This window comes from Schistocerca gregaria, chromosome 11 (genome assembly GCF_023897955.1).
Source record: "Schistocerca gregaria isolate iqSchGreg1 chromosome 11, iqSchGreg1.2, whole genome shotgun sequence".
NCBI lineage: Eukaryota > Metazoa > Arthropoda > Insecta > Orthoptera > Acrididae > Schistocerca > Schistocerca gregaria.
The window spans coordinates 66,169,805-66,189,158 of NC_064930.1; the positions used below are offsets into that span (position 1 = coordinate 66,169,805).

Here is a 19,354-nt window from a genome sequence, read left to right on the forward strand (position 1 = left end):
ATGTGCAGTTGACGGACTTTGAGCGAGGGCGTATAGTGGGCATGCGGGAGGCCGGGTGGACGTACCGCCGAATTGCTCAACACGTGGGGCGTGAGGTCTCCACAGTACATCGATGTTGTCGCCAGTGGTCGGCGGAAGGTGCACGTACCCGTCGACCTGGGACTGGACCGCAGCGACGCACGGATGCACGCCGAGACCGTAGGATCCTACGCAGTGCCGTAGGGGACCGCACCGCCACTTCCCAGCAAATTAGGGACACTGTTGCTCCTGGGGTATCGGCGAGGACCATTCGCAACCGTCTCCATGAAGCTGGGCTACGGTCCCGCACACCGTTAGGCCGTCTTCCGCTCACGCCCCAACATCGTGCAGCCCGCCTCCAGTGGTGTCGCGACAGGCGTGAATGGAGGGACGAATGGAGACGTGTCGTCTTCAGCGATGAGAGTCGCTTCTGCCTTGGTACCAATGATGGTCGTATCTGTGTTTGGCGCCGTGCAGGTGAACGCCACAATCAGGACTGCATACGACCGAGGCCAACACCCGGCATCGTGGTGTGAGGAGCGATCTCCTACACTGGCCGTACACCTCTGGTGATCGTCGAGGGGACACTGAATATTGCACGGTACATCCAAACCGTCATCGAACCCATCGTTCTACCATTCCTAGACCGGCAAGGGAACTTGCTGTTCCAACAGGACAATGCACGTCCGTATGTATCGTGTGCCACCCAACGTGCTCTAGAAGGTGAAAGTCAACTACCCTGGCCAGCAAGATCTCCGGATCTGTCCCCCATTGCGCATGTTTGGGGCTGGATGAAGCGTCGTCTCACGCGGTCTGCACGTCCAGCACGAACGCTGGTCCAACTGAGGCGCCAGGTGGAAATGGCATGGCAAGCCGTTCCACAGGACTACATCCAGTATCTCTACGATCGTTCTACGGGAGAATAGCAGCCTGCATTGCTGCGAAAGGTGGATATACACTGTACTAGTGCCGACATTGTGCATGCTCTGTTGCCTGTGTCTATGTGCCTGTGGTTCTGTCAGTGTGATCATGTGATGTATCTGACCCCAGGAATGTGTCAATAAAGTTTCCCCTTCCTGGGACAATGAATTCATGGTGTTCTTATTTCAATTTCCAGGAGTGTATATTAATTATGGAAGAATCAGTTTCATTTTGCTTTTACAAAGCAGCTATAGTAACATCTGCTACTTCTGTTGTAGTTCTAAAAAGTATGCATATAATGATGTTTCACTCTTCCAAAACCAATCCACAGATCTGAAGAAATAACAGTGTCTAAAACTTAGGACTTATATGTTCTGAATGTGAAACCTATTCCTGTCTTATGTGCAAGTTTATGTTGGATGCAGCCTTTGTGTCAGACTGATGAGAACTAATGGGTTAGTAACTGCAATACAACCAGAAGTAAAAAGAGAATCAAGAGCAAGTATTTTGCAACCAAGGACAGCACAGGAAGCAGCAACAAAATCAGATAAATCGAACAGAACAGGTTCTTCCGTGATCCCTTCCTATGCAGAAGTGGTTTCTGCACAGAAACCTGATGTCAAAGAGGTGACAGAAACAGTGCCACAAAAGAAACCACACAGGGCAGCAAAAGCAGAGTTTTCTGCAGCAAAACCATCAGCAGCAACTTCTTCAGCCACAGTAGAGGCACCAAGAACATCAGCTGCATAAAGTGCTAAGTTAAAGCCAAGGTGGCCTCCAGCAAAGGAGGACGATGTTTTACTATTCCCCCTAAAAAAAGGATCAGTCTTAAAAACTTCAGTTAAAGTGCAAACTCACATTAATAGTACAAACAAGTCCAAATATTCTGTTTCAACTAATGAAACAGTGCCACACATAAATGTATTCATTAGTGTGAAACATTACTCTGCCTCAAAACATTATTTTCATAAATTACAGGAAGTTAAGAATAAGCTGAATCATTTAGAACTTTAGAGTATCAGCAGTGAACCATCGTATGCCAAGATACTGTCAGTCCATATCTCAGATATATATTAATCTCTACTGTCAGCAGTAAATAGAAATAGAGCCCAACTAGACTTATGGTTGCAACAAATAAATTTCTTCTCAATGCAAAAACGTCCGTATACATAACCATCCACACCATTCAGAAAAGTACTAACTAGGTTCAAACAGTAACAGTGAGTGAGATAAGTCTTGAATTTGTCAATGAGTGAAATTCTTAGGGACCCACATCACTGACACATTCACATAGAAAAACCATATCCACACGATTAGTCCCAGGCTAAACAAAGTCTGTCATGATCCACATTGTGATGGATGAGCTAAATGCTAACATATTGGCATGTATGTGTTATGCTCCTTTTCATTCAGTACTACCCTATGGAATTATATTTTTGAGTCATAGTACTGTATCAGTGAAATTATTTAAATTGCAAAAAAAAAGCAATTAGAATATTCTTGTACAAACAGCAAAGAAAAATCTGTAACCCTCTTCTTAAAAAATTAAACACACTTTCCCTCACTAGTCAATATATATATATATATATATATATATATATATATATATATATATATATATATATATATATGAACTACTATCTTCTATTAAACATAAATAGATTGTACAGGAACCTGGGCAGTCACCACCAAGACACAGGGCCAAAAAGTTATTAATATTATATCCCCATTCAACAAAATTGTATAGTGTAATGTTAAATGTATGGGAATCAAACTTTACAATCTTCTCCCAAAAGGAGTAGCAAATATTTAAGAAAAAAGAAAAACATTATTAGTACTTCTAATGAATACTCAATAATGACAGAATCTGAAGTAATGATTATAATTTGTGCCTAGTCTGAATCCAGGTCTCCCACTTACTAGACAGATGTACTGACTGCTACATCACTGTGGCATTGTGGCTACCACAGCTGCATGCCTCGGCATAAATTTTTATTCTTTCAGCTTCTACGTTTATCAAAGATAAAGTTGAGACCTACAAGTCTCCTGGAAAATGCAATTCCATCAGATCAATATGTCCAATATAATTCTATTGCCTTTCAAAAGTAACTGTTTTACTATAAATGGAACTAGCTGTCTATTCATAAACTTTTGCCATGTGATTTTGAGCAGAATTAATATACGGTCTTACACTTGGTCTTACATTAGTATGAATGCATGTGTAATACATATGTAGTGTGCTGTATGCTAAATGAAATGATGTTCTTACCTCATCTGTTTGATGGCTCTGATCACTATGCGACTTAACTTCTGAGGTCATCAGTCACCTAGAACTTAATACTAATTAAACCTAACTAACCTAAGGGCATCACACACATCCATGCCTGAGGCAGGATACGAGCCTGCGACCGTAGCAGCCGCTTGGCTCCAGACTGCAGCGCCTAGAATCGCACGGCCACTCCCGCCGGCGATCTGTTTGACTTGACCCAAATTATGTTGTACAATTCCATACATTGAATGACTGAGTGGATCAATAAAGATACAATACAATACAGTTCACCACAATACAATACCTCCTTGGAATTTCAACCAAGTGTTTGTTCTTCTCCTGAGTCTTTTATCATCATTAATGAAGATTCCAACGGATGCCTTTGTGTTTACCAACTTTATATACATCTTTTCTTTCAGCAAATTTTAACAACTGTGTTACAGTCCTTCAAATAACAAAAGTTGTACAGAAGTCACAAAAAAATTCACAGACACAGAGAATGAAACACAGTGACCAGAAAAAGCTTCAGATTTGTTTAACTTAAACAGTTCTGTCAGCTTAGTGTAGAGTATTGAAGTTTATGTGGAGAAAGCAAGAGAAACAACAGAACATGCTGATGTGGGGCTTGTCAAGGATTTGCATCACCATGGCCAGCCCCGAGTTAATACAGCTGTCAATTGTGTAGGCAAAGTTATGAGCAGATTGATCCTTACTAAGGAAAAAAAAAAAAAAAAAAGTGTTCAAATGGCACTGAGCACTGAGAACTATGGGACTTAACATCTGAGGTCATCAGTCCCCTAGAACTTACAACTACTTAAACCTAACTAACCCAAGGACATCACACACATCCATGCCCGAGGCAGGATTCGAACCTGCGACCGTAGCAGGCTCGCGATTCCGGACTCAAGTACCTAGAACCACTCAGCCGCAGCAGCCGGCTATATCTGTGCTGTCCCTGTTGCTCCAGTTGTGAAATGGGGATGCACTAATTGTTGCCTACACTTGAATAGGAGGGAGAGGGACAGGTTAGCTGAGCATCTTGCAGGTGATTTTCAGAAGAGAGTGTGGTTATATACAGACAGGCTTGAAAGAAATTGGAACAGAAAGGACCAAAATATGTGGAACAGTTTCCAGAAAAGTAAAAGTAGTTTGTTTCATCAGTACATTAGAGGGCTAAGAAAGCAAGGTACATGAGCTTGTTGTGTATCAGTAACATGTGGGAAATTCAGAAGTGATAGATCTGTACCTCTCTGAACACCATGTAACCACAGGGGTTGAGAAGTCAAATACAAGGCAATAGCAACAGGGGTGATTCTAGAAGTCGGTCAAGCTAGGGTGGGAGCTAAGGGTTGGGGGGGGGGGGGGGGTTGCAAGTTGAAGGAGTGGAATATCACCTAACTGTTGGAGAGCTGGATTCCTCCACCGACAAACTGGTAAAATTTGGTGTTGCTTAAAGTAGTTTTTGGTAACTGTTTTGGAGTTCAGGGTAAAAATCTGTCTTTAGAATGTGTGTGCCCAAGGAAAATAATACGATTTGACCCAGATGTCCAGCAAATTTCAAAGTTTTTGTCTGGGGTCAGCAATTTAAGTGTTGGTAGGCACACCCAGCATGATTATCTTTCTTGATTATTGTAAGTGGTGCTCGCACATTAATATACATCCAGTGTATATTAATAAATAATAAGACACCCATATTAAGTTAAATGATATTTATTGGTTTAGATAGTAAACTATTTGCCGCACTTATTCTTTTGTTACAATGTTTTTAAAATACATTGAAGCCAATATTGCTACATAATTATAAAAAAAAAAGATTCAATGTGTTGAAGTAATATATTAGCTGATTTCTAGTCATTTTATCCAGTGTAATAAGATGCTCCACTGGGGGAGGGGAGGGAGGTGCCCTCCCTCCCCCCCCCCCCCCCCCTTGACACTGCCCCTGATTAATGACTAGCATCACTTTGGAGTAGATTTAAAAGATAAAGTTACAAAATATGTCAAAGTGGGACACAAGGTCAAATATATTGAAGCAAACATTTATTTTTTGTAGATCATAACCACAAAGCAAGTACTTGTGAGATGTTACTGCAGAACACTACACTTCTGACTGCAGCTTCTACAGATCCTTTCTATGATACATTCAGTTATTTAGGAGAAATCTAGATGCATTACTGAGCTGCCTGTCAAACAAGAAGAAAGAGTCAGTAATTACTGGAGATTTCAATTCAGATATCTTAAAAGATTCTGAAAATAAAATTAACTGGAATCATTATTCGGGAGTTTCAAGGTGATTTCAGTGTCGAAATTTCCTACTTGTGTGCAATCAGGTAGTAGGACCCTGCTTGATGAAATCTTTATGGATCAATGAATGCATATCAAACTGTTAATGGACTATCTTGTAATGACGCACACTTAAAAAAACTAAAAAGTGTGGCACATTACATATCTGAGACATGCTCATACAAAACTATCAGGCTTATTGCTGATAACAGGGTACACTGTTTTAAGAGTAAGTTGAAAGAGGTAGTATGGGCTGAGGTATATAGAGAAAGAGACGTTAATGTGAAGTTCAATGTATTCCACAGTAAATTTGTGTCAATATTTGACAGTAACTTAGCTAAACATGTATCCAGAAATGCAGGTTTTTTAAAAAATAGGGAATTTATTTATAGACCAGAACGAATTAACATCTGATGATACTGTATTCACCAAAAACTACTGCAATACTTTAAGGGAAGTCATTAAAATGTCCAGAAATATGTGTCTCCTAACAGAAAAAAAAAATAATACACACGCATTTTGCACATTTCCACTCAGTAGTGTGTTATGGAATATTTGCATCCAATAGTTAAAAGCAAAGAGATGAACCATTCGTGCATGAATTATCTATTGTAGATACAGCATGTTTTCCAGTTTAAATCTTACACTTATTTTTATAGCCATTAAAAATTTACACTCACTGATTTGCATGACTGTCTGTATCAGGCTGGGATATATCATTCTTGCCTTTTAGTTTTATTTAAAAATGTGGTATCGTGAACTGTGATTTGGAAGCAAACAATAGGATGACCATGATTTAAAAGTTACTGAACCTGTAAAAGTTATTTTCTGTGTAACCTGTTACCACAGGGCAGAAGTATTTCAAACACTGGTTCCTCTCAATATGGCCTTGCATACAATTCCACAAAAGTCTTGCACCAGGTGATCAGGTCTACCTGCCGGGAGGCACTCACCAATCTACATTTCACTTCAGTGCTTTCTGATGACAAAAATGTTTGTTAGGGTGTTGGTTTAAGTTCCACTAATCCTTCAGCTCCCTTTGTTTCAAACGTGTCTGATAAACTGTAAAATTCGTATTAGCTGATCTCATTACAACTGTGTAATTAAAGGTGTAAAAAACTTCTTAACTGCCCATTACAATTATCTTAAGATGCAAAAAAAATTCATTTGTAAAACAAAACAACCTTCAGAAAAATTACTGATAATGATGACACTCAATGTGCATACATAATGACACTTAGCGAACAAGATGAAAGTGATTTCATAATATCTTGCTACAATGTAATTTTAAATTTGTAATATGCTTTATAAATTGCTTACAGCAACATACAGATTATTAATTTTAAACACGAACACAATACATCTAGTAGCAATTTTGTTACACAAGTTATGTAAGATACATGAAAAAATACTTACAAAAGAAGTAATTATCATCACTGTTTGTCCTTTGTAATGTGTATCCCATAGTACAAGGTTTGCTATATTCACTACCTGGAAAAATTAGTCAAATCTGACATTGCGTGCTTGGAATTCCTTCCCATTGCCACTGTTACCAGTTGACACAGAGCATGGAAATCTCACTGGCTGCATGTAAACTGTGTAAACCTTGTTCTGTTTGTGACAGTACTTTAACTTTTTGTGTGCTGTGTCTTCTATGGCAGAGACTGGTGAGCACCCCAGCATTTGTCCACACAAGTGTGGGAAACCACCTGAAAAGCACATTCAGGCTGAGAGGGGTAGAGAACAATAATAACTGACCTGCCAAGCCGATTGGCCTGCCTGTCTCACAAACTAGCCCGCTGTGCAAATATTTACACAAGCAGGACAGTTACATCTACTGTACATGGCAATTACATCAAGTTTTTGGTATTTGAATAATGACGTTTTGATATCTTTCCTCCACAAAAAATGACATCAGACTTTCTGTGAAGGCTGACCTAATATGGAAAGTGACTGCCACAAAATTAACAGTCGGTTTAACAGATGCACAGTTCATATTAATGATTTTTCTAAGACAGTAGAAATCTAGCCCTACTAGTACCTTCAATTTATTAATGAAAAATCACTTGATACTTCAAAAGTAATAGTGAGGAGTATTTTGTTGATTGTCACCCTGGGCAAACTTTAAAACTAATCACTACTCCGTGTATACTCGTGTAATAAAAAGAAGTGCTAAACTTTGCTTTCAGATGTTACTTTACAAAGGAAGCTCCGAGACTACTGCCCTAGTTTAGTCACCACATCACTGCAAGGCTGAATGGCAAGGATATTAGTATTAGTGAGTCCTCCTGCGTAGCTGGGTGGTAACGTGCCCGCCTCTCATGCAAGCAGGCCTGGGTTCGATTCCCAGCCAGGTTGAAGATTTCCTCCACTCGGGGACTGGGTGTTGTGTTGTCTTCATCATCATATCATCCTCATCACCAGCAGACAGGTCACCCCAGTGTGGCGTCGACTGAAATAAGACTTGCACTCGGTGGCCGAACTTCCCCAAAACGATGCCATACACTCATTTCCATTTTTATTATTAGTAGCACTGAGAGGAAGTTGATGTCGTTGTAACTGAACTAAGCCCTAGGGCTCAATGGAATCACGGTCAGGTCCTATACAGAATTTATAGCCGAGTTAGCTTCTCTTTGAACCAGAACACACCGTGGACCACTCGAAAATCAAACTGTGCCCAATATCTGGAAGAAAACTTGCATCACATTTGTCTACAAGAAATTTGGCGGAAATGATCTGCGAAATTACCATCTGGGACAGATTCCTAGAACAAACAATGCCAGAAAACAATTATTACACCTGGAAAGATGATGTGGACTTTCATCTGATGATAGCTTATACCACATGAGGCATAGTAGATGTATTAATAAAAGTATTGACATCCTCGACCAGTATATAGCGTAGTGGCATAGCTAGTAGAGCGCCATATGTGTCTAGCTTTTAGTAGGGAATGCTTGCAAACCAGAAGGGTCAGTGTGGTGGAAATACGTGAAGCAAGCAGGCAACCATGCCACAGAGATGCACTCGTCGTTGCTACATCCAACTGACCAGGTCTGAAAGTGGTCAAATTGTGGCCTTCTGGGTGGTGGGATGGTCATTTTTGACAAGTGCCACGTGGGTTAGACATGCTGCGTCAGCAGTGCAATGATGCTGGTAGCGGTGGTCGCGTGAATATTCTCACACCCATAGAGGGGTTCTAAGCACCCACGCAGAGCAGATGCCTGCCAGGATTGTCATATTGTAAGGGCAGCAGTGCCCGCCCGGTTAGCCGTTCTGCCTAACCCACTGCTTTCTGGGCGGGAAGGTGTGCTGGTCTCTGGCACGAACCCACCCGACGGATTAGTATCGAGGTCCAGTGTGCCGGCCTGTCTGTGGATGGCTTTTAAGGTGTTTATCCATCTGCATCAGCATATGCAAGCTGGTTCCCCTTACTCCGCCTCAGTTACACTATCTCAGCAACTGCTGCACAAACACTGTCTCCACGTATGCATACACCATAATTGCTCTACCACACAAACACTGGGGTTACACTCATCTGGTGTGAGATGTTCCCACGTGGTTCTACTGGTGACCGAACCACACCTACATTCAAAAACTGGCTCTGATGACTATGGGACTTAATATCTGTGGTCATCAGTCCCCTAGAACTTAGAACTACTTAAACCTAACTAACCTAAGGACATCACACAACACCCAGCCATCACGAGGCACAGAAAATCCCTGACCCCGCCGGGAATCGAACCCGGGAAGCCGGGCGTGGGAAGCGAGAACACTACCGCACGACCACGAGATGCGGGCACACCTACATTCGGTGTGGGGTGAATGGACTGCTGTAGCCTGTTGTAAAGTTGCTTGCCACTGAGGGCTAAAGCAGGGACGAAGGCTCTCTGTTGTTTCTAGGCGCCTGCTTCCATACAATACAAAGGGCAGCAGTGCTAGATCATAGAGGTACCACAAAGCAGAGGGCTTGCGAGCCCAGACGTATCAGCACAAAATGCTTGGAACCCGTTCTTTACGGTGGGACTACCAGCAGGCACACATCTACATCTGCATCTACATCCATACTCCCTCAAGCCACCTGACGGTGTGTGGCGGAGGGTACCTTGAGTGCCTCTATCGGTTCTCCCTTCTATTCCAGTCTCGTATTGTTCGTGGAAAGAAGGGTTGCCTAGCCTGTCTTCCACGCATGCCACAGCAGCGACACACACACAGCAACACTGGTGCCGCCAGAGGCTCACTTGGAAGATGGAATGCTGCACAGTGTTCTTCAGGGATGAAAACAGATTCTGCCTGCAAGCAAAGATAATCGTTTGCACGTACTACGTACACCCCCTAGCCCAGACCTTATAGACTGGAGTGCAATCCACAGTCTGGGCTGCAAGAAGCTATAACTCTCGTTCACCTCTGGTGTTCTCGCAGGGGATACTGACCGTTGCTCGGCATGCGAAGAATGTTGTTAGACCCATTCTAATGGTTTTCTCACAGCAGAAAGGTGATGTGTTGTTGGCACAGGACAGTATTCACCTGCACACTGCCTGTGAAACTCAACGTGCTCTGCAAGATGTGAAGCAAATTCCGTGGCCAGCACAATCTCTGGATAGGTCTCCAACCAACCACGTGTGGGATGTGGTGGGTGGTCAGCCAACATCTCTTACAGAACTACACAAACTTATCGAGCAGGCACAGCCTAACGTATCCCGGGGCAGTATGGGCCATGTGTACGAGTGACTGGATGCCAGAGCCAGAATTGCCATCTGTGGACGCTACATCACGTACTCATACAGGTGTTTCAGCACTGATCAATACCTGGCACCTCAGGACCACTTCTGCCGTTGATCTCTAAGTGTAATCATTTCAGCTAGTCCATATGCACGGTGGCAATGGAAGATCTTGAGTGGATTGGAAACCTCTTCAAAGGCGCACTATTTTTTTCTGGCGTTGTATTTTGCACTCAAATATAATGAGGTAAATCAAATAGGACGAAGTTCTGCATGCCAATCACTATCAGTTCAAAAACCACCAGCCATGAATAAAAACTTAATTTGCGTTTTTCTCCCACGGCATCCTGACACCCAAGGATGAAGCATTTTACTTGGCACCTGGTCAGGATTAGCAACATAAGGATGGCCGCATGTTGTATCAAACAAAATTTCCAACTACTATGTATATTTCTCGGCACGGAGGATGTAGCACGCGAAACAATGGCAACAGAAGTAGAAGCAATTCCAGATGCACCCCATGGATCTTTGCCGGGATCCTTGTTGTTTATGTTGTACATTAATGACTGGCAGATTCACAACCATTATGAACAGTTCTACTGGGTACATATCCATCCAGTGCATGGCCAACTATTCTCTTCAACTTGAGCCAGAGTACCTCTACATGCCCCTGATCTGGGCTGAAAGTTTCATCTAATTCATTGAACATACGTATCTCTATACTTGTTATAGCTGCTGTAAGCACTTTGATAACCATTGCTCCCACAACCACATCGTGGTCACTCATACCAGTTTTGATATGGACATTCTCAAAGAGTCCACATCTATTTGTTGCCATTAGATCCAACATATTTCCATCTTGTGTGGGGTTCGTAACTATCTGTTCTGGGTAGTTTTCAGAGAAGGCATTTACTAAAGTTTCACATGATGTCTTATCATACCCATCACTAACAAAACTGTAATTTTCTCAGTTAATTGTTGGATGATTAAAGTGTCCACCAATGATTACAGTGTGATCGGGAAATATACATACAAGTGAACTGAGGTTTTCTCTATAGTTTTCAGTTTCATCAGCAGAATAATCTGGTATGCATATATGTTCCCCAGTTGGTCATGTTGGGTATGGGTCCCACATACTTTAGCAATAATCTAGTATGGGTTGCATGAGTGTTCTGTAAGCCATCTTTTCTGTAAACAGAGACCATTGTCCTTGTATCCTGCCAATGAACTAAAATCTGCTACCTGCTTTATGTAAGACTGAACATATGTGATCATTCTACTGCATACCCCCACTGAATGTTACTCCAGTTTGAATATGAGCCGAATAATACAAATTGCAATTTCTTGAAATTACAATCGTAGGTTACTATGAGTGCATATTTTGTGAAGTGTGCAGTTTTACATATCTAATCCTTCAAACCAAGTTGCCCATCTCTGCATCACACTGAAATCTTTCCAAAATCTGATTGAATATTTGTGCAGCTTTTTCTAGTAGAAGCTTCATTATAGATAACTAAGTCATCTCCAAGAAATCTGAGTTCGTAATGGGAGGAAACCTCCATTGTATACAGTCACTGTAAAGAAACTTCTAAGGACTCAGAGATTACTCCACAATAGTTTTGAAACAATGAGTAGGGCTATAGATAGAGAGACACTGTCAAGAGAGCAATATGTGATGCCTTCAATGGCTACCATAGTAGAAAATTGTCAATTGATCTTTCATAGAACCCAAAGAAATTGTGGTCGTATGTAAAGCCTGTTAGTCCAGAGTGTAGCAGATAAGATGGGAACTAAAATTGGGAAAAAAGCTAAAATATTTAACTCCGTGTACAAGTGCTCCTTTACAAAGGAAAAGGCAGGAGAATTACCCACTTCAATCCCCGTTCCATTGAGAAGACGAATAAAGTAAGTATTATTGTCAGTGGTGTTGAGAAACATGAAATCGTTAAAACTGAAGAAAGCTCCAGCGCCTGATGGAATCCCTGTCAGATTCTGTACTGAATTTGCGGCTGAGTTAGCCTCTCTTCTAACTATAATCTGTCACAGATCCCTCAAACAAAAAATCGATCCCCAGTTCTTGGAAAGAGGCATAGGTAAGCCCTCTCTACAAACAGGACAACAGAAGTGATCCACAAAACTACCGTCAAATATCCTTGACATCAAGTTGTTGTAGAAGCTTAGAACATATTCTGAGCACAAACATAACAAGGTATCTTGAATCTCCTCAATGCCGACCAGCATGGTTTTCGAAAACGTCGATCATGTGAAACCCAACTCACACTTTTCTCACATGACATAGTGAAAGCTTTGGATTGAGGCAACCAGATAATGCAGCGTTTTTTGATTTCTGAAAAGCATTTGACTCAATACCACACCTATGTTTATTGTCAAAGGTACGATCATACAGGTATCAAGTAAAATTTGTGGCTGGATTGAGGACTTTTTGGTAGGGAGGAAACAGCTTGCTGTATTGGATGGAGAGTCATTGTCAGATGTAGAAGTAACTTCGTGTGTGCCCCAGGGAAGCTATGCTGTTGATGATTGTATTAATGACATTGCACACAATATTAATAGTAAAAACAGGATTTTTGCTGGTGATGTAGTTACTTATAAGTAAGTACTATCTGAGAGAAACTGCATAGATATTAAGCCAGATCTTGGTAAGATTTTAATGTGGTGCAGAGATCGGCAACTTGCTCCAAATGTTCAGAAATGTAAAATTTTCCACTTCGTAGAACGACAGTTAGTTTCCTATGACTATAATATCAATCAGTCATTGTTGGAATCAGCCAGCTCACACATATACCTGTGTGTAGCACTGTGTAGGGATATGAAATGGAATTGCCACACAGGTTCAATTATGGTTAATGCAGGTTGTAGACTTTGGTTTAAAAATAGAATACTGGGGAAGTGCAATCAGTCTACAAAACAAATTGCTTACAAATCACTTTGGCTGGCACTAGAATACCAGTATTGCTAACGTGTGTCTGACCCACAGCAGATAGGACTAACAAGGGATATTGAACGTGTACAGAGAACGGCAGTACAAAAAGTCACAGGTTTATTTAAGCCGTGGCAGAGCGCCACAGAGATACTGAAGGGAACTGAGCTGGCAGACTCTTGAAGATAGGTGTAATCTATCCCGAGTAAGTGTACCGTCGACTGAGGTTAATTTGGGCCAATTTTTCATGTTTTCACTTGGATATTATTTAATAAAAAATATAATACATGGATTTTAAACGCCAAAATTGAATTTTAACCAGTTAACAAAGTATAAAGAAGTAAACTGTATCAACGTTTTTAAAAGAAATTGTTTTTTGTTTGCTATTTTTTATACGTTGGAATGAAGTAACCCTTGCCCGAGGCTACCTTGGACCACTCACTTATTTTGATACAAATCACATGTCAGACTATTGTAACCCCTTACACAACGATCAGGTAATGAAATGATAACACAAAGAAGCAAAAAAATTATTAACTTATTTAAATACCTGTAAAGAATACAAAATTTTTGATTTGATATGAAAAACTTATTTTTGTTCTACCGACTTTTTTAATGCTCATTTCTTATACCAACTCAAAATCAGGAACATTAAAGTGTCCTCGTTTCATGAGCTTGGGAGGGTTGATTTTTTTCTTCATGTCAGTCCACTCGTAAACAAGAATATCATTTTTGTCGGGTCAGTTCCTGGATTTTTTGGTCTTGCTCATACAGTCTACTTTAGGGCCTAACTGTCCCCCATTACACAGTTTTGTTATCAAACCTGGATAGTGCTTTCCTCCGCACATGACAGTAACAAAGTTGCCTTTGTTTAAGTCACAGTTTAATAACTCTTAGTCCAGTACCAGTTGTGTTTCCTTGATAGGTTCGATGGTACCAACTTCTTCATCAAAATCTTCAGATTCACTTTCAGTTACAGAAAGGTCATAGCCATCATCAGGAGCACTAGAGTTATATGATTCACTTTGCTGGTTCTTGCTTTCCACGCCAGGTCCCTTTTTTTTTTGCTTAGGTGTAGAAGTTGATGCACCTTCAAAGGCCATTTCATTTTCGCCCAACTCATCAAACAACTTTGAACAAAAACTTTTTCCAACTGGAACATCCAGCTTCTTACATTTCTGAGTTGACCTAGTACTTTTTGTCACATTCTTCCTCCTTTCTGCAAGGTGTTGCATGAAACTTTCTCCAATTAGACTTTTCATAGGTCTGTTGAAGTTACCATGTTGAAGCAAGCGCTCCAGCACTTTGGTTCTGTCAATAGGTGACATCTTTTTTTTCCCCCAGATATCATATTTTCCTTCTTCTCTACATACAAACAATCAACCAGCTGTTTTAACAGTTTAGGAAATTGATCCTTGGGCAAGCCTATTATTGACCTTTTTTTTTCTTCCATAAAGTCAATACCTTACGCCACTCCATTTTTATAGGACCACATAGTAGGTGACGTCCAATGGTTGGGTGAAATGTGTCGAACAGACACATAAACTTTACATCGCTATCCTCACAAGATTTCACAATTTATAAGTTGAAATGGGAACTTAAGTTGTTCCCAATCACAATCTTGACACCAGGCAGCTTTTTCAACTGAGGAAGTAAGGTGGTCATAAACCAATCTACGAATGTCCCTGAATCAAACCAACCACTTTTTATTATGTTGTATCTGCATCCTGAAGGACCACCTTCAGTCCATGTAGGCCATACATGCTCAGACTTATATTCGATGTAGGGTGGTAACAGCTCTCCACAGCCACTTACACAAAACCTTAATGATACACAAGCCTTTGCTGACTCCATTTTGTGTTCAATGTACTTCTGCCCCCTTTTACAAATGATCTTGCTTGCTCCAGGGTCATCTCGCAGGTTCGTCTCGTCAGAATTCCATATCTTCTCATCTGGAACCTTACTGAGAACAGTTTGCATGCTGTCAAAATAATCATTGACTACCGTTTCATCAATAGCAGTTCTTAATCATTTAATGTTATTTTCTGTACGCACCATTAACTTGGGGTGACGTTTTCTAAATGAACTCTTTACTGTATGCAACTGTTTGTCAAAATATTATTTTATCAAATATCTTAAATAAAGACCAGTAATAGGCAATCCAAATGTAGCTAACTTGTCGATATGAACCTCAAAGGCTTGTTCCTCTTCTTGATTGAAGACTGTAGGATGGCCATATTTTTTTTAAAATTTTTTTATTTTTATTTATTTATTTTTTGGTGTAGGCCTACCCGTGCCGGAAACCCATAAGTTTTAAGCTTATTTATTATTGTGCTTCTACTCACATTGTAATACTGACTTGCACTCTGTTATTACTCCACTTCGTATGTCCTTCAAACAACCTTCCAAAGGTCTCAGCATTATAATCAGTGTACTTTCTTGAACCTGGCTCTCTCTTGTAGGTTCTCATCATTCTGCAATCATCAGCTGGAACAAAAACAACCAAAATAATATAGCACAACAGTAATGTATACAACAATGTTAATAAAAATACTTTTGTTTTAATTTGGAAGTAAAAAACGTATTTGTCAATTGATGGGGCTACTTTAGTCCAAATTAGCTCTGGTACAAAGTAGGTAGCCCCAAAAAATTAATTTTAAGGTGAAGTTTACAAAAAGTTAAACATGCAGTGTTTAAAAAAAAAAGAATAAGGAAAAACAATTAGCACACACTGGTAACAGATTACGAAAGATGATACTTTGACACTTGCCTTATGTTTATCTTGTTACTAAATTCGTTCAGGATGAAAAGTTTGGAGGTAAACAAATCACCCATCAAAACAAAGGTTTACAAAACCTCAAGCATTGCCAATGGTAAATTTTTTAAATTACCCAAAATTATTAAAATACCCTCAAGTAGAGTATAAAATATATTTTAAGCCAAAAAATACCAATACATCTTGTTTTGTTTGTTCAGCACAAAAATTTAAAGAGTATAAATATAGATGTAGGCTTGAAGTTGCCTTGTGAGCTGCAGGTTTTCTCTGGGGATTTTCACGATCTTTTTTTTTTTTTTTTTTTTCCTTTATTGTGATTTTAATACCTGTGACAAACAGGTAGGCCGGCAGCGGACCAAGTATGCCGCTCTTCGGCCTCAGAGTATACACAGAACAGAGATGAGTGAGATATAAAAACAATCAAGACGGCGGGGTACAAACAGTAGACAAAACAGAGTTAAAACGGAGTCGGTCACGTGCGTAGCACAATGGATAAAAGCGGAGAAACACGGTGCACAAACGCAGATGGCAGATGGCCACACGTGAACCAGCGGAGCACAAACGACGAAACACAAACACACTGCAGGAGAGTCGAGGCACAAACACATGCGATGGTCTTCGGCGTAGGACGATGAAAGTAACTGATGGAAGACAGCAGAGTCGTGGCCTGCCAAGGGGAAAAGGTGTGGGGAAGAGGAGAGAGAGGGGGAGGGGAAGATGCCAGTGGAGGAGAGGGATGGAGGAGAAGGGGGAGGGTAGGGGGAGTGGAAGCCCAAGGAGAAAGGGGAGGGGAGGGAGGGAGAGAAGGGAGAGAGGGTGCCCACAGGAAAAGGAGAGGAGAGGGAAGGTAAGGCTCAACGTTGGTAGGAGGGGTAGATGGAGGGGAGGAGGGCATCATCAGGGAGGGGGAGTTGACGGAAGCCACCGAGGGAGAGGGTGTGGAGGGTGTAAAGATGGAGAGCAGGTGGGATATAGGAATGCAGGCGCGGCAGCGGGTTGGGGTGGGAGAGGATGGCTTTCACGATCCACACCACAGTCTAATATAGACTGTGATCCCCACACATACTACTTCTCGCCGTATCTGCGCTTATTGATCAAGTCTGTAAACTGTTCCCTACTGCTGTGCTTGAAAATTACACACACACTGTTGAATTATTCATCTCGAAATATACGAAAATACACAGTATATCCTGTTTTAAATTAGCTACAATAACGTATAATGTGACTCGATTTCAGCCAATCAGACGGTGCAGACGCCTGCCATCTGTCGGCCATGACAAGTAACAGAGCAGAACCCGACAGGAGTTTACTTCATTTCGCAATTACGAGATTAGCAGGAAGATACTGCACGTAACAAACATGTCCATATCGGCAACAGTTACTTATTTTTAGCTTGTTAACAAAATTACCTTAAAAGTTCGTGTCTGTAAACTATTTATGAAGATAATATTTCAAACTCCGCAACTTTCGTGGTAATGCATTTAACAAAATGGCAACTGCTCTGATTAACTCACCCTTTTAACCATGCTTCAACTATACCACGATTAGTGTTATATGTATGTTTTTCTGTATGTATTTTGAATAACTAGCTATGTAAATTTTTGGAGTGCTCGGATCAACCGATCTGAGCCCCTAAATGCCATAAAAACAAAAGACGTAAATTGGTAGTTTGGGTGGTATAGCGTGGGTAATTACAACAAGAATGTGTAACTTGTTATAATGAGGGAAAAATCTGTATATCCATCTTATTTTCTTACATGTCCGAATGCTGCCAATAACCTCACCGTCCATATGCCTGGCTACTCGTACTACATACAACATCCGGTTCATTATCTTACAGCCGTAATTACGTGTGCTACTCCAAACTGCTGGCTGAGTCACTTGTGTATCTTAGTAACTTCGTCAGTAACAGCCAACACGTATCTTATCAGACTGCTGTTAGACCAACCCTCAGATTCTGAACAGTTGTCTCATTTACAGCACACTGGCACATGTCATTGCTACAAGTAAAAACTGGTTGTCATAGCATTCCTAAACTTCGCGTTTCTTACAATTCCGCAGCTTAATTTTGCAAAGCCTATTAAGCTCACAGTATAGCGGTCCAGATCTTTTTTACTCTCCTGAATATTTTCTACCCTGCCCAGCCGATCATGATTTTCAGTGACAACAAGCCGTCCTTAGCTCCTATGACTCTTACTGATTTGTTATCTTAGTTTTGTTGTAATTGGATTTCAAGCATACTTTCAAACTGTCTTAGGTTCTAAGCTCGTTCATTGAGGTTCATTTAGTCCAGATGTAAACAGCAAAATGCCACCATTCAAAAGGAAGAATGTGTGTGCGTGCTTCATGTAAAACCCTTCCCCCTCCCTGTTTTGACTGCTACGAGCCAGTAAGCGGCTTACGACGTAAAGTGCTGGTTAAACGTCATGAATTTCTTCTGTGTTCGTACCTACCGATTTAGGATCAGTCTTCCCTCGCTCCAGTATCGAACGTTTTTCGTTAATGATTTCCGTGCTCCGTCGGTCACGTTCGGCTGTGGAGTACCATATATGCAGCAGACAGATGGAGGTGTTATGGCGGGAATTCCACTTCCGTCCGGCTGCACGTAGTGTAGGGAAGGGACGCGAGAGGGCAGGAGTGGTGAGCAGCTGGCCCCGCATAGTACAGACTGTCGCCAAAAGATGGCAGCGCGGGCTCCACGCCACCTCCTGCTAGTTGATGCTCATCTGTCCCTCCACAGCAGGATCCACTCTGTCAAACTCAGGTGTGACGTCATTGTCACGTGTACGCACCCTGTTTCGAAGACGACAAAAGCGCTGTATCGACGTCTGTGATGGGTGGAGACGTTAAACTGAGGCAGCCATTCTTGAAGGCGAATTAAGGGAGCAGCTCGTTATCTCATTGTCATAATCTTTCCAATTTTGGAAGCCATGCCTTCTGGCTTTTCTTTCTTTGAGAGAGACAGTGGTATGTAAAGCTGATTTAGTACATTTAATGGAGTCTTATAATCTGATGGCAATTGTAGATTTCCCAACTAGGGTTACGGTTAACAGTAAAAGTCTGATAGATAATATATTTATAGATAAGTCTAAATGCAATGAGATCACTGTACATCCAGTCCTTGGCCTTTCTGATCATGGTGGTCAATTACTTAGGCTCAAATACGTCAGTGTGTGCAACAGTCCTGAGCATTCCTGGAAATCGTTTAGGATAATAAATGAAGAGGGCCTTATGAAATTCAATGAGAGCCTAAAAGAGATAGATTGGAGCACAGTATATAGGGAAACAGATGTAAACAAAAAGTACAATTCATTTTTAAATGAATTTATGTGTTTATTTGAGTCCATCTTTCCCAAAAAAAAAAAAAAAAGTTAGAAATAGTCATACAGGCAATGCCAACAAGTCTCGGATTACTACAGGGATAATAACAT

General features: G+C 41.0%; 1 long non-coding RNA gene across 2 annotated transcripts in view; it reads right to left on the bottom strand.

The window, feature by feature from the left end:
• LOC126295138 (uncharacterized) overlaps positions 1 to 18,500 on the bottom strand; it is a 29,050-nt gene extending 10,550 nt beyond the window's left edge. Inside the window, exons 1-3 of one of the 2 annotated variants that reach the window (XR_007552391.1) lie at positions 18,377 to 18,500; positions 15,493 to 15,634; positions 7,723 to 7,940 (exon numbers count right to left, since the gene is read on the bottom strand). This is a non-coding gene — a long non-coding RNA (uncharacterized LOC126295138). Of the gene's footprint in view, positions 1 to 7,722; positions 7,941 to 15,492; positions 15,635 to 18,376 lie in introns of those variants that run through there. The other variant, XR_007552390.1, reaches the window with a different exon arrangement.
• Positions 18,501 to 19,354: the final 854 nt, after the last annotated feature.